At 39.0% G+C, this 15,684-nt stretch overlaps 1 pseudogene; it reads right to left on the bottom strand.

Annotated features, from left to right (window-relative positions):
* Positions 1-12,342: 12,342 nt before the first annotated feature.
* Positions 12,343-15,535, bottom strand: LOC114261164 (flotillin-like protein 6 pseudogene; annotated as a pseudogene).
* Between the last annotated feature and the right edge of the window lie 149 nt (positions 15,536-15,684).

Below are 15,684 nucleotides of genomic sequence, written 5' to 3'. Positions count from 1 at the left end.
GAAATCCTTCACAAACCGACGGTAATACCCAGCTAATCCCAGAAAACTGCGGATCTCAAACACACTCTTAGGCTGTGCACAATCTTGCACTGCCTCTACCTTGGATGCATCAACAGACACCCCTTCCCCGGATACCACATGGCCTAAGAATTTCACCTCTCCTAGCCAGAACTCACACTTTCCAAACTTGGCATACAGCCTATGGGCTCTAAGCAACTCAAGCACCACTCTCAAGTGTTCCTCGTGCTCATCCTCAGAAGGCGAATAGATAAGAATGTCGTCCACGAAAACGACTACAAATCGATCCAAAAATTCCCGGAAGATCCGGTTCATCAAGTCCATAAAAGACTGCCGGCGCATTGGTAAGCCCGAATGGCATCACCAGAAACTCATAATGGCCATACCGCGTACGGAATGCCGTCTTTGGAATATCCTCCTCCCTGACCCTCAGCTGGTGGTAACCTGATCTCAAGTCTATCTTCGAGAAACAACGGGAACCCTTCAATTGGTCGAACAGATCATCTATACGGGGCATAGAGTACTTATTCTTGACCGTAGCCCGATTCAACTTCCGGTAGTCTATACACAATCTCAAGGCACCATCTTTCTTTTTAGCAAAGAGGGCCAGTGCTCCCCACGGCGAAACACTAGGGCGAACAAAACCCTTATCTAGCAATTCTTGGAGCTGAATCTTCAACTCACTCAACTCGGCTGGGGCAAAATGATAAAGTGCCATAGAAATCGGCGCTGTGCCGGGCACTAAATCAATAGAGAACTCTATCTCTCGGTGAGGTGGCAAACTAATGAGATCCTCGGGAAAAACGTCCGAATACTCACAAACCACTCTCGGCAACACAATCTGGGTCTCATCACACTCACCACTCAAAAAGCTAGCAAGTAGACCACTAAGCTCACTCCGCCCTCGCGGATCATACATCGGTGGCAACACACTACCAACCCGATCCCCCAAGAAATGGAAACACTCCCCGCTTAAGGTACAAACCGTGACCCTCTGGTGGTAGCAATCAATAACAGCTCGGTATGACGATAACCAGTCCATACCCAAAATAACATCAAAACCCTTCATGGGCATGACAACAAAAGGAAAAGGAAGCCTATGGTCGGCGACCTCTATATCACACCCTCTAACACCTTGTTTCAAGATCAACTCACTACCAATAGGCGATACCACACATATAGGAGATGCTAACTATGCCAACTCCAATTCCAAAATAGATGCAAATGCAGCAGACACAAAAGAATGAGATGCACCCGTATCAATCAACACACTAGCAACCGAGTTGCAAAACAGGAAAGTACCTCTCACGACTGATGGAGCCGGTACTAGGTCCTGCGCAGTAACAGCATACACGCGCCCTGTAGGCCCCTGATCCACCTGCTCACCTCTAGGAGCATACGACTGCTACACTGACTGGGATGACGAAGCTCCCGGATTGGCCCTCGAGGCCTGCATAGACTGAGCTGGCTGAAACCCCTGCGTCTGTCTAGAACCAGACGCTCCTGAAGTAGCACTCAACTATGGGCAATACCTCTTCAAGTGCCCAGGCTGACCACACTGATAGCAAGACAAAGGCTAGCCCCTGCCCTGACTCTGGCCCTGAGGTCTAGCTGAAGAAGAAGCAGCTCGCTGACCTCCTCCCTTCTGCGGGCAAACCGAAGACTTGTGACCCAGCTGGCCACACGCAAAGCAAGTCAAGCCTCCCTGACTACCTCTCCCAGAGCCCGTACTCGGTACTGGAAAGGTCGATCTAGCCACACCACCCTGAGACTGCTGAGGGTTAGAACCCCTCTGTCTCCTGCCATCACCCTGACCATCTTGGCCCCTCTTGGAGCCTCTCTGCCCCTCATCCTCCTCCTGCATCATGAGCTCCATATGAGCTGCCGCATCCACCAATCGTCTATACTCCCGGATGAAAGATCCACCAATCCTCAACTTGAGGCCTCGCCTCAACTTCCGCTCAAACTCAAAGCAATGGCGTTCCTCGGACGCCACCAGTTCAGGTGCAAACCTGGACAGACTGGTAAAAGTAGCCTCAAACTCGGCCACAGACAAGCCTTGCTGTCTAAGCTGGCAAAACTGCTCTCTCAGCTTCTCCCTCGCAGCTGAAGATAAAAACTTCTCCTGGAAAGCATTCACAAACGCCTCCCACGCACCACCAACACTGCCCTTCTCATACTTCCACCATTGACACACATCTCCCTTCAACTGGAAGGATGCCAAGGTCACCTTCAAAGCCCCGTCCTTGATGCCAAGCATCTCAAATGTCTTCTCCATTTGTTCCAACCACTCGTCAGCCTTAAGTGGCTCCTTTGGATCCCCAACAAACTCGTCCGGGTTAGACCGGAAGAATTCCCTCTTCAAGAAAGAAGGTTCTACCACAGCAACCTGATTCTCACTCTGAGAATACCCAAAGCTCCCGCTATCTCTCGGGCCAAGGCGCCCATAGCCTGCTGACCCACTGGCTCGGCCACATTGGCCTGACCAACACCCTCCTGCATTGCTGGAACGTCATCCGGTACAGGTACCTCCTGCCTACCATGCCTGCCATGCCTACCACGCCCTCGTCCTGACATCCTAATAAAGGTAACCAAGACTATTAGCACATTAACAAATGTGCCGAAGCTATAACACTCGCGTCCTAATGCGTGGACAACTGTAATTCACCCCACGTAAGCACATAAGCACATAAGCATTTACGAATTTCATTTCCGGAAAATGAAAGTCCCGAGGCGTTACTAGAGTTCCGGTTAGAAACAGCATTGATCAAGTGCTTTTCCAACAAGACTCCCAGCAACCCAAGGATCCGATCAACATCCTAGAAACTACATTCCATACCCACATAGTCACATAAGCATGTTATCAATTAAGCACATAGCATATGACACTACATCTAAGTCTCTATCAAGCGAGACAAACCCATTGTGATCCTAATCACTTCCCACGTACCCAAAGTATTCGAACCCGGTACGCACTGATACCAAGTTGTAACGCCCTCAAAATAAAAACTTTAGACCTATCAATATAGACATGCATGGATATATAAAAGTTCCACATGCTTCAATTCATCAGAGTTCCATTACCAAAAGTATTACATGTTAACGACAAAAGCAAATGCCCTAAAGGCTCACAGCTTTCCAAGTTAACACTTGGTTACAACAAAAGAGTACTAACTCATTTACACATTAAGCCCTTGCCTTGAATATACATGTAATACATCAAGATACTAAACAACAAAAGTCTGCCCACCTCTAGCCTCCCAAACTACGTCCTTGGAGGTGGCATGCTACCTGTACCTGAAAATGATATTCCCATATAGGGTGAGCCACAGCCTAGTAGAGATATGCTAAACACAGTATGAGCAATGACTAAGACATTAGCAATTGATAAATGTTCAATTTTCATAAACCAATTCATAATCCATTTCCATTTCTTATCAATTTCACAATTTCCATCAATGGCTCAGAACCTAGCCAACCACTTATATGAGACAAAGACTCATATTAAACATTTTCCATTTTTACAATAGATAATCACACTGGTTATATCAATATCTCAACAGATAAGCATACGAGCTGTATCCACACTTCAACAGATATGCATATTAGCTATATCAACACTTCCAATGACAAGCATATTAGCTGTATCAACACATTTTCTTACAAGCATATGAGCCGTATCAGTGGAGTCCATCCCCTATCTCCTCCCAAACAACATCCGGTTTAGAGGTCCATCCCCTATCTTCCCCTAAACCGCGGAGTACATCCTCTATCTCCTCCCACACACACACAATGCATATATACACAAAGGTCATATACACAATCAATCAATACATAACGTTAATGTATTCTATCAACCGTCATACTCTATGACATGTCCAACTGATTAGTTTTAGTTTGCCTAATCATCATGCATTGTCTACAACAATCAAAATTATCCTCCACTGGTAGCCCAAGCAATTATTTCTAAACAGATAATAAAAGCTCCAACAGATAAAATATCAATACTTTCAAAAGTGAGCGATTTATAAATCCAACTCCATCATTTCACAACATAATGAACCAATTTCATTATTTCCCACACAATTCCATAAGTTCACAATTTTCCCAAATTAATTATGCCAATTAATTTATACCACAAGTTAGGGTTTTCTACCCCCTTTCCCAATATTGACCCAATGGCCTAATATCGACAACCAACAACTATATCATCACTTTGAAACCCAAAATACAAGTTATGAGCCCAAAATCACAAAACCGTTTTTACACATTTTGAAACCCTAAGTTCCAAAATTTCCCAAGTTCAACACTCTATCAAAACAACTAAAAATCTAGGTCAAAGACCATAAGAGTGAGTAGGAATCCCTACCTCAAAAGATGACAACCAACAAAGAAGATGATGAAAACGAACTTGCTCCAAACCACGAGTTTCTCGGATCAAAAGATAGCCCTCGACGATCAACAACTCTTTTGTAAAGGCCAAAGGTGAGGAAAACACCCTAGCTAGATCAATATCTAGAGAGAAGGCAAGGTTTTAGAGAGAGAGGCTCTCAAATGGCCTTTTTGGAAAAAGTAAGAGAGAAAAAGTGATTTAAAACTGCCCCACAGTCAACTGATATACGACATTCCCGCTCGAGCGGAAAACACAACGCTCGAGCGTCAAGAACAAAAACAAGGTTCGCTCGAGCGCAAGAAGACCCGCTCGAGCGCCAAGAATAAAGCACATCCGCTCGAGCGCGAAAACCAGTCCGCTCGAGCGTAGATTTTCCCCTCCCAGAACCTGCACCGAAAAGGTACTACCCGCTCGAGCGTCAGATACCCGCTCGAGCGCCACCGCTCGAGCGTAAAGAAACCCGCTCGAGCTTAAAAATCACACCTGCAGAAGTTTTGCAGGGACACGAAAAACTGGGAGTGTGCAATCCCCGCTCGAGCAGACCGCTTAAAAACTAGGCAACAAGGAATTGAAACCAAGGCCTAACCAACCTGTAACAACCCTGCCCAAAATCTCCTAAAACTCAATCAAGCGGAATTAAAGGATGACAACAAGATAGATTCAACTACCAACTTCACGGAACCGAGTCCGAAATACAACAGAACAGTAAAGGGACAACCGGGATCGCTATATTGATTGAACTGCACTGATTTCAATCCTATTTATAACATAGTGGGAATGTTATGACCTCTAAATTTTATAGTTGCATGGTTTTTGCAACACCCAATGGCACTCTGGATCTCAGTCCACATAGCTTCATACTTGAAACATCGTTTTATGGCTAATTTTCCTCCTACTACATCAACAATGATGATAATGATCAGATTCAATTCTAACACAACACAAAAGTTGAGGACACCTTAATTCTAGAGTTGCTTGTTTCCCTGTTACACCCAATGGTCCACGTAACTTTAAACTTAAAAGATTGTTTATGGCTTCTTTTTTTTTTTTACTTTATGCAGAACCGTGAGAGAATGATCTGATCATGTAGTTAGTAAATGACAACTATGAGTGTTTGGGAAAATGGCATCTAAGATGCATTTTCTAGGCTCCTATCCAACCTTTCTTGAATATAGGTTGGCTTATTGTGTTCTGTATATAGTTTGCCTTGACTTTATTAAACAATGCAAATTGAATACACTGACGGACCGAATCGTTTTCAAAATTTCACAATGTCGGCTTAGTTCTCTTCCCCGACTAGGATAAATTCATGTAAATGTCAAATCAAAATCTTTGGTTTGGTGGGGAAACCCCACCCCAGACCTCGACCAAACTGCACTTATTTTCACCCCTACTTCTAACACAGCGTGAAAGTGGACCCATATATTCTCAAATTACATCCTTCCTGCAATACCCGATGGGCTCTCTCAATCTTTGGCCCACATTGGTTTAAACTTAGAAGATCGTTTTTATGGCTAATTTTTGTCCTGCATTGTCTAGGACAGTGAGGCAATGATCAGATTCAATATTTGGTAGATGACAGAATAAGAGAGTTTGGGAGAATCGACATGCAATATGCATTAGCCAGGTCCCTATCTAACCTTTCTAACCTTTCCTGATTATTTGTATATTGTGCTCAACAATTTATCCAAGTAGAGGAGTTACTTGTAAAGTAATTATTATGGTTTTATTTTGTGTTCCAATTTTTCTTTTCTTTTTTTTATTTTTATTTTTATTTTGGATTTTTGTTTTTGTTACTTAAAAGCTTCTGTGTGGTGGAGAAATCACCTAGACCTCCGCCAAACTACATTGATTTCTCCCCTACTCCTAACACAACGTAAAAGTTGGGAACCCTAAATTCTCAAGTTGCATGCATCTTGCAACACCCAGTGGGTCTCTAGATCTATAATTCACATAGCTTCAAACTTAAAAGGTCGTTTTATGGCTAATTTTTCTTGTACTTTATCTAGAACAATGTGATAATTATTAGATTCACTAGTTGGTAAATGACAAATAAGAGCATTTGGGAAAATGTAAAACCAAGATTTTGCATTAGCTAGACCCTATCCAACCATTCCTGAATATTGGTACCCTTACTCTTTGATTTTTCCAAGTAAAGGAGTGTCATGTAAAGGAGTTATGGTTTTACTTTGTGTTCCAGTTTTTGTTTCTATATATCGTTTGCTCTGATTTTGTTAAACAATGGCAAATTGAATACTCTTACTGACCGCTTAGATTTCAGTCGGTTTGGTTCTCTCCCCTGATCGGTCACAATTGATTTATATTATCAGCAAACTGTACCAATTTCACCCCTACGTCTAACCCAGTGTGAAAGTTGGAGACCCCTTTTTGTTTTGGAGTTTAATGCTATTTGCAACTCCCAAGGACTCTTTGGATCTTTGGACGACATAGCTTCAAACTCGAAAGATCGTTTTTTTGTTAATTTTTCTCCTACTTCATCAAGAACAATGAGAGAATGTTTAGATTCAATTCTAACATAAAGGGAAAGTTGAGGACCCTTTAATTATGGAGTTGTAAGTTAATCACATATATTTGTGTCTCATAAAATTTTCATAATTTTCTGAGAGATTGTTTGATGTTTCCGTTTCGTTGTCATAGTTGCTGGTTTGTCTCGATCATGTCATTGTCTCATGTTTAGTTTAGGATTGTCATGCATTAATCATGTTTTGTCTTGTTTTTTTGCCATGATTGCATGCTTGTTAATTTTCATGATAGTCTAGTGTTTGATTGGCATCATTATAGTTGTTAGTTTCTATTTTTATTTTATTTTATTTTATTTTTTTGCGAAACACTAATTTAACTAATTGAACCAATGAAATTGAGTGAAGTCATCTTGCATATTAAAGTCTAACAAATTCCTAATGAAATTGACTAAAGGATAACTTATCAGCTGGGCAAGATGGGTGCCTCACACCTTCCTAATTTGTACCTTGGACTCCGATTGTAGTTTCCTTGGTTGTATCTTGTGTTTTATCTATGAAGTTAAGTTTTTGTTCTTGTTTTTGTTTTTCTTTTTTTTCTTCTTCTGTTTTAGGATTATATTGGGTTTCCTAGTGGTACTTTGAGAAAAAATTAGCTGGAAACTCCATCGAATGGATCTCTATTTCTCGCGACAATTACTAACTATTACATTTTCTTCTTGATTCAAAGTTTGAATCATTTGGATTAAACATTCAAGTCTTTTTACATCTCTAGTAGTTTTAAATTCTTATTCTAAAGGCCAGAGTGTCCTATACTTTCATAGTCTTCATATTTTTATGTGAATCTTTGTTCATTATATTTCTCTTCTATAGGAATTCTTACACTAAATGATACACTGAAGCATTTTCTTCCTTCAAATTTTAGAATGAGATTTTCGTCTAATAACTTCATAGTTCGAGAATACTTCTAAATGCTGGACTTCTTTTTTTTTTTTTTTTGGTTTCCATTTATTCGGAAACTGAATATTTCCCCATTGAGTGATTTTTGGTTGATAGCCTGTTTTAAATGAAGGGAGTTCTTCCCCCTTTTTGACTAAACAAATTATTTGCCATTTTTTAACACATTAACTTAAGTACACTCGTCAAATTTAAAAAACTTGATTCATGAGTTGTTGGTGCGACTCTGAGCATCTCTAATATCAATCATGAAATTTAGAATTGCATTAAAGAACAATTTGTTTTCTTGTGTTAGCTTGCGCAACTCTCAATAGGCTTCAATGCTATCATCATCTCCTAAAGATACATAAGAGTATTTTGAGTGGAATATGTATATTTCTGTGCATGTTTATATTTTGTCAAGTCAAACAACTTCTCTCTTTACAAGTTCTCTATCAAACTTCCAAGAAATTACACCTTATATACTTTTTACTTATTTTTCACTATAAAATGTCATAATAAAATTTTTTTTGGGTAAGTAAGTCATAAAATAAAGACAATGAAATTTACAAGTTTACAAGGGGCATACCCCAGGCATACCCTACAACAAATAAATAAACGAATACATAACCAAAATAACCTACCACTGCACCCCTAAGATTGGGGGAGATCCACAAGAACAACAGAAAAAACAAAGTAACCCAACTTTGCCCATATATCCTTTTGTCCCCAAGTAACCCCTACCATCAGAGATAATAGACGAAACTTGGGATGGATATATGGGCAAAGATACAAACAAACACCAAAAAACTTAAAAGCCACAACAAGCAAACTCACAAAGCAACAACCCTCAAGACAAATCAAAAATGATAACCAACCACATTCGCCCCCAGTCTCTACCGTAGATCAACACATGGAATCCAGTAAGCATCCCACTCCTCACAGCCGTGACATCCTAGCCACTCAACAAAAGCCATGACAGAGGAAAAAATCTACCCCATGAGAAATCCCGACAGAGTCACATGAAGCTAGCACGATCAGTAACCATAAGCAACGGTCTAGTGAGTCGAAGTGACAACGGTAGCCCCATAGCAACAAACCGATACATAGCCAAAAAATAACCTGAGATCAATCATCACATCCCCCAGTCCCTTCCTTGGTAGATCACAAGCCTCAAACCCCACGGCAGTGTGCCCTTCACTCCATGTCAGGCGTGGCAATACGACCAATTAGGATGGGTCACATGAAGACAAGAAGCAACCGTAACCGGTAGCTATCCTCCCGCTCATCTCCCAGTCTCTAACTCGGCTAGTCATCGAACCACTATTCCCCATAGCAGTGACCCCTCAATCACTCTTGGCGGAGATGGCTCAAAACTAACCTCATATCGAGTCACATGAGGATCACACGATCAATCATCAAGATAAAATCGACTATACATAATCCGCTGCAAAGTGACTAAAAAGAAAATAAAAACCAGCTACTCAAATTTTCCTCGTGAAAAGGCACCCCACTTGACGGTGTAAAAACCCGGGCCACAAAATATTAAGCCCACACATGGTCATCAAAGACCCATAATCAAAAACCCACTAAAAGAAACGGCAAGAATAAGCCCATTGTCTTCGCCAAAAAACCAAACCACGGATAGTCCACACAAAAGAAAACCGTGGGCCCAACTATTATTTATAACCCAAACGGCCACCACAAGCACATGGGCCAACGTCATTTGCTCCCACACGTGGCCCACCTACTACAACACCAAGCCCCAATCTAGGCAGCCGAAGCTTAAGTCAACCAAAATATATATCTATAATATATATATATATAAAGTTGATATAGCTTTACCTCACCCAACAACAGCACCATGTGAAAGTTGATGTACATAACACCTAATCATGAACTGACCAGCTACCTTTTGGTCTGCCCCCAACCAAAACCGTGGGCTAAAAGTACACCCACGTGGATATCAACTTATTTTCAACCAACCTGTGTCGTAGGCGGGAAGCTTGAAAACAAGACACACTGTACGACGCAGGACACCCAAAAAGCAAGTATCCCATCAGCGCACGGCGAGGAAGCTTCAGCAACCACGCAACACTAATATCAAGAACCACGCGCTTAGCAGACCACCGCCAGTGCATCAGCGACGCCGGCAGATGTGAACCAGAACGCTAGCACCAAAGAACACGACCAAACACCATGCCAGAAACCACAGAACCAGAGTAGGAACACAGCTCTGTCGGCAATAAACACCGGCGTAAGCAGACATGAAGTCATCATATCAGACATTTTCATCTTCAATCTCTCGCCATCTTCAAACCCGGTACATTACACCACTGGACAAAGCCGGAAACCAGCCCAAACCAATCCATGAACACCAGCAACCAAGAAACCATAATGCACCATCAGCGCAACATATAACCACAACACTGCTGGTATAAACTGCGAGGCAACCAATCACTACTGAAACGAACTCCTTAATGCACAAGAAATCATTTCCAGCAGTCATGACGCCAGGAGCCAAAACCATTAGAAAACTCCGTAGAACATACCATCCCATATACCACCAATAAATAAACAAACCCAGAGTCGGCTGCCTCAGTCACGGCGCCAGAAAAAAACCAGCACCGCCAGCAACACAACATCACCTTCGGCACACAACATACCGAGTGTACAGAAGAAGTCACGCCCAGCTTACACCTCATCCCCGACGACGGCGGCTAAACCGAAACTGGATAACAAATGTAACTGGGAAACCAAAATCAACAACAACCAGGCCTGTAGCATCACCTCCCTTGGAAAACTGGAGAAAAGAAACCACCACAGATCCACCGGAAAAGCCCGTCGCCCAGTGACGAACAACCAGGCCTTCGCTGAAACAGAACCAGCACCCAGGATAGACACCCAGCGTTGGTGACACCCCACCATCAAACAAAACAACCTGGGACCCAGCCCACACTCCTGGACGAAGTGGAAACAAAAGCACCTCTTAGCCAAACCATTGTCGGAGTAGTTTAGAACCCCAAACCGCAACCAAATCCTCCTTCTAGGTATGAACCCGCAGAATAGCACTAAAGTGCGTACTCACGTGAGACTACCGGAGTAGACCGAGGCAGCAACACACCGCACAATCACGCCGGCGAGCACAACGCCGGAAGAGAACATAACTAGAGCAGAATATATCACGAGGGGGCCCTTGTCACTCCAAGCAATACACTTCGGAAAGAGACAACTCAGGCCAGTTGGAATAAACTCATCGAAAAAACACCATAAAATAAATTAAAATTCAACACCATAGACACTATAAAACATGATCAGAGACCAACAACCTCACTCACACACAAAGTCAAGGGTGGAGGATCTAACAAACTGGCCGAGACAGACCAGATACCAGGAGAAAACCCATGGGGGGAGCTTTCTCTCTCTAGAATGTAGAGAGAGAGGCTCTGCTTTCTTCCCCTTTTACTCTATCGTGATAATAAAAATTACAAAGTATTATAACAAAAATCACAAAGTATCGTAACATTATCATCCCTAACTTTTCCCTAACTTTAGAGTGCACATCATAAATTCTTTATTCATAATTTTACCACAAAATATCATAACATACATTACTGATAATCATAATTTTTATGATAAAAAATCATAATTTTTTTATAATGTACATCTTTTTAAAAGGTGCATCACTACAAACAAAGTGAATAATATCAAATTTATTAATATTTTTATCATACTGTATTTATTTGAAACGAACAAATGTACATGTATGTCTTTTGATCAAAAGAAACACAACTAAACACAAACATTAGAACACATAGAATGGTGTCCATACGATTACATATTTCAACTTCTTCAAGAAAATGTAGAGTAAATACAAAAATTTAGATTCAAATTTGACATCCCACATTCAAAAAAACAAAAAAATAAATAAATAAAATAAAAATTGACATCCTAAGCCCAAAATGTGGTGTCTTTCATTAATATGAAAAATATGTCAAATCAAATTGTCTGAAATTTTTATATAAAATTTGATATTTATACGTAAAAAATGATATTTATCATAAAATAAATATTTTTAATCTTTTAACCTCTCAATCCACGTCACAATGTCTAGTCCGTAAGTACGGAGATTCATTCCGGTTGGAAATCACAACTAGAGTTGGGTCTCTATGAGCTCACCACAGGATCACCTCATTATCTAAATCGTTTATCTTCTATGGCTCTCTAACAGATAATCCATGCCAAATCAGGTTGATCAAATAATTATAATCACATGATTGGTTCATATTTATTTTCAAAAAAATGCATGGCAAGTATAATTTTGAAAACAGACTGTCCGTTATTTTGAGGACAAATGTGATATCATCACGTGATTACGATTATTTGATCAATCTAACTTTTTTACATAAATTATCTACTCAAAAGTTCTTATAAGTTGAACGGTTCAAATCATATGACAGCCCATGGAGGCCCAATTTACCAACTACAAAGAATCTCCATCTTATGCATGACTCATTAGTTCACATTATTGGAGTCAGGCAAGGCACCCATCCATGCTGGTGGCAACATTCCAGTTTGCTCATGAACAATCCTAAATAATGGAGGTAACATCCTATAAACAACAGCAACCTCCTTCATAGCACCACCCTCACCGCCACCACCATTAGTCCAAATACTAATTTTATGCTGCAGCCCATGAACCGCCTCGCCATTAATCTTGGCAATCTTTTGAAACATCCCACCATTGATCATCAGGTAATCTCTAAGAGCATTGTAATTCCCTCCCAACGCGTCCAAAAGCGTGCATATATAAACCCCTTGGGCTTGTCCGAGCGCTACAAGCCCTACAACTTCTTTTTGTTTAGCATATAATTCTCCATCAGCGAGTTGTTGGAGGGCATAGAAAGCAACCTCAGCCGTGGCTTTTTGGGCTTGGGCTTCTTTCTCTTTCTCGTACAGAATTGCTTCGGCTGCTTTCTGTTTGTTGTAGAGCTCCCAGTTTGCCTCTTGTACCTTTGTTTTTCATCAAAATGGTTAATTCCAAGTTTTTTGCAGAATGCTAATTTGATATTGGTGAAATAAATGAAAAATGATATACAAGTACAATTTCTAGACTCGTTATGTTTAAATGATATGATTGGTTGATAATTAGAAAAAAAAATGACAGAAAGTGTTGCATGATGATACGGAAATTTTAATGAAAATTCTAATCATACCAAAATTTTCAGACACAATTAATGATGTAACTGTTTCACTCAACAAAGTGACGTGATATAACTGTTTTACTCAAATTTTTTTTTTTTTGGGTATAAAAAAGTTTAGGTGAGGGAAGGCTATCTCAGTCCAGGGTTAGGGCAAGCCACCAAGGAGGACTACTGGTAGTAGTGGGAATTGAACCTAAGTCTTAAAGACGAAGAGTCTGATCCTTACCAACTTAACCAATCCCCGTTGGCTGTTTTACTCAACTTTAAGTGATGCAAATTGATAGCTATTAATCTTAGAAAAATGATATACAAACCCACTTTATAGACCTATTTCTAGACCGAGTAATGTGTCAATAAGATGATTGATTAATGATTAGAGAATAAATGAGAAAGAGAATTGACTTAGATATTTTGATAAAATACCACATCATTGAGTTTAAAAGGTGGGTCTAATTTTTTAATCTAAATAGCAGTACTCATCTAAATAATATGACAAATCACGTTTGTATTAATATTTTAAGAAACAACATAAAATGTGTCAATTAATAAGTAAAATAGAACATTATTTCTTAAACACGTAATATTTTTTCCTTAATCTCTCGTCGTCTGAAGAACACCGGTATGAATCTCCGTCTCTCTCGATCTTTCAATCTCTCCCTCGATCTCTGACTCCCTCTCAATCTCTCTCTTGATCTCTGTCTCTTTCTCGTACAATCTCGATCTCTCTATATCTGCGTACACATTATCGGACCTTTTTTAGATAATTTTTCTTCTCTTACATATCTCTCTATACAAGTATATATATGAATTTATATATGTATCTCTATTTATTGATTGAATAATCATCCTTATTTTAATTTCAAGTTCTCGATTGATCCAATCATTGATCGGCGGCGGTGGAAAAATCAACTCCTTTGAGAAAAGAAACCCCTAACTTTCTCATTGGAGGTAAGTTCTAATCTATTGGTTTACACGTTTGTTCTGGTTTTGATCTTGTTCAGATTTGTATTGAACTACTCTTTGTTAGCTTTTTGTTTACTGTTTGGGAATTGATTTCAATTTGTTAGCTTTTGTAGTTTGAATGCCATGTTTATTGACAAATGTGCTCAGTTAAAATACAGTTAATGTGTTGATTATTGTTGATGTTGTGATTAATTGGTGCAAATTTCAACATAGACAAATGGGAAATTAGTTTTTGTTTCCAATTCCAAAAACAGTAGGGAGTATAAACTCTAATTATTTGATAAATATTTTCCCAAAAAAATAAAATAAAAATGATTAGATTATTACAACTAAGAGCATACATTTTATGATAAAGAGTTGCTACAGTTTACATCTTAAAACTAGAACTACTAGACAATTGGGAATCATTATATAATATAAGCAAAGACGTTGTAAGCTCTTTATTGATGAATACTTCAATCTATTTTTCTTAAATTTTTGAATTTTTATAATGTAAAAATCTACGTGTCATATTATTGGTTCTCATCAATTTTTTTTTTTCCTTTTTCCTTTTAATTATCAATATGGCAATACCTTTCAAATTTTGTCCATTAATTAGAGAATCTTTGGAATTTTCAACAATATGGAAACTTTCTATTTCTTAAATTGATGATGAAAATCTCAATATATGTTTCTTAAATTGTTAGTGACAATTGATTTGTAAACCACTGGTTTTTCCTTAATTGGATAGTAAATTGAAAAAAAAAATAATTTTGAGGTCTTCTTGTTTTTTCCTTCGTAGAGTTTTTTGGTTTTTGGTTTTTGGTTTTTGCTTTTGAGGACCTCTTTTCCTTCTTTGTACTTCTCTTTTCTCCTTTTTGATAAAATTCTTCTTTTATTGCTGATCCCCCAATAAAAAATAAATTGAAATAATTTTTTTTGCAATATAATAATAATAAAAAAGTTCTGGCTTTTGAACAGATTGTTTAAGAGGATTTTTTTTCTTAAACTTGAGTCCTATTTCCTATTCTTCTCACATCATTTCTTCTTTAAAGATTCTAGCATGTTGTCTTTGTTCAACTATCTTTCAGTAGATAGCAACCTTTTAACTCAATTAGTTAGAAAATACTCTTTTTTAATTTTCAGGAAAATAAGGAAATATCAGAAAATAATTATTGCTAACTTTCAAACTAAGGAAATAATCTCTGATTTTTAGGAGGAAAATAAGGATTATATTAGAAAATATTAGGAATTGGTTATAGATTTACGAATTAGGAATTAGTGTATATTAGGAATTAGGAATTAGTGTAAATATTAGGAATTGGTTATAGATTTAGGAATTATATTGTATATTAGGAATTAGGAATTAGTGTAAATATTACTTCTCATAATTGGTTATATTAGGAATTAGTGTAAATAGGAATCTTTGTTTTTCCTTTTTCGCTAATTCCTAATATAACCAATTATGCCATATATACAAAATTCCTATTTACACTAATTCCCAATATAACCATTATGCTATATATACAGTGTCTTCTCACAGCAACAAGGACACAAGTCATTAACAAACTATAACATTGCTGAGAAAAAAAGAGTTGAATAGGAATATATATTCTCTCTCTCTCTCTCTCTCTCTCTCTCTCTCTCTCTCTCTTTCTCTCTCTCTCTTTCCATGAAGCCCTCAACTCCAATCTCTCTCTCTTTGAGCTTC

This window comes from Camellia sinensis, chromosome 9 (assembly GCF_055761805.1).
Source record: "Camellia sinensis isolate YWXY chromosome 9, ASM5576180v1, whole genome shotgun sequence".
Classification (NCBI taxonomy): Eukaryota; Viridiplantae; Streptophyta; class Magnoliopsida; order Ericales; family Theaceae; genus Camellia; species Camellia sinensis.
Note: the sequence above shows the minus strand (reverse complement) of the source record. Positions and strands in the feature narration are given on the sequence as shown.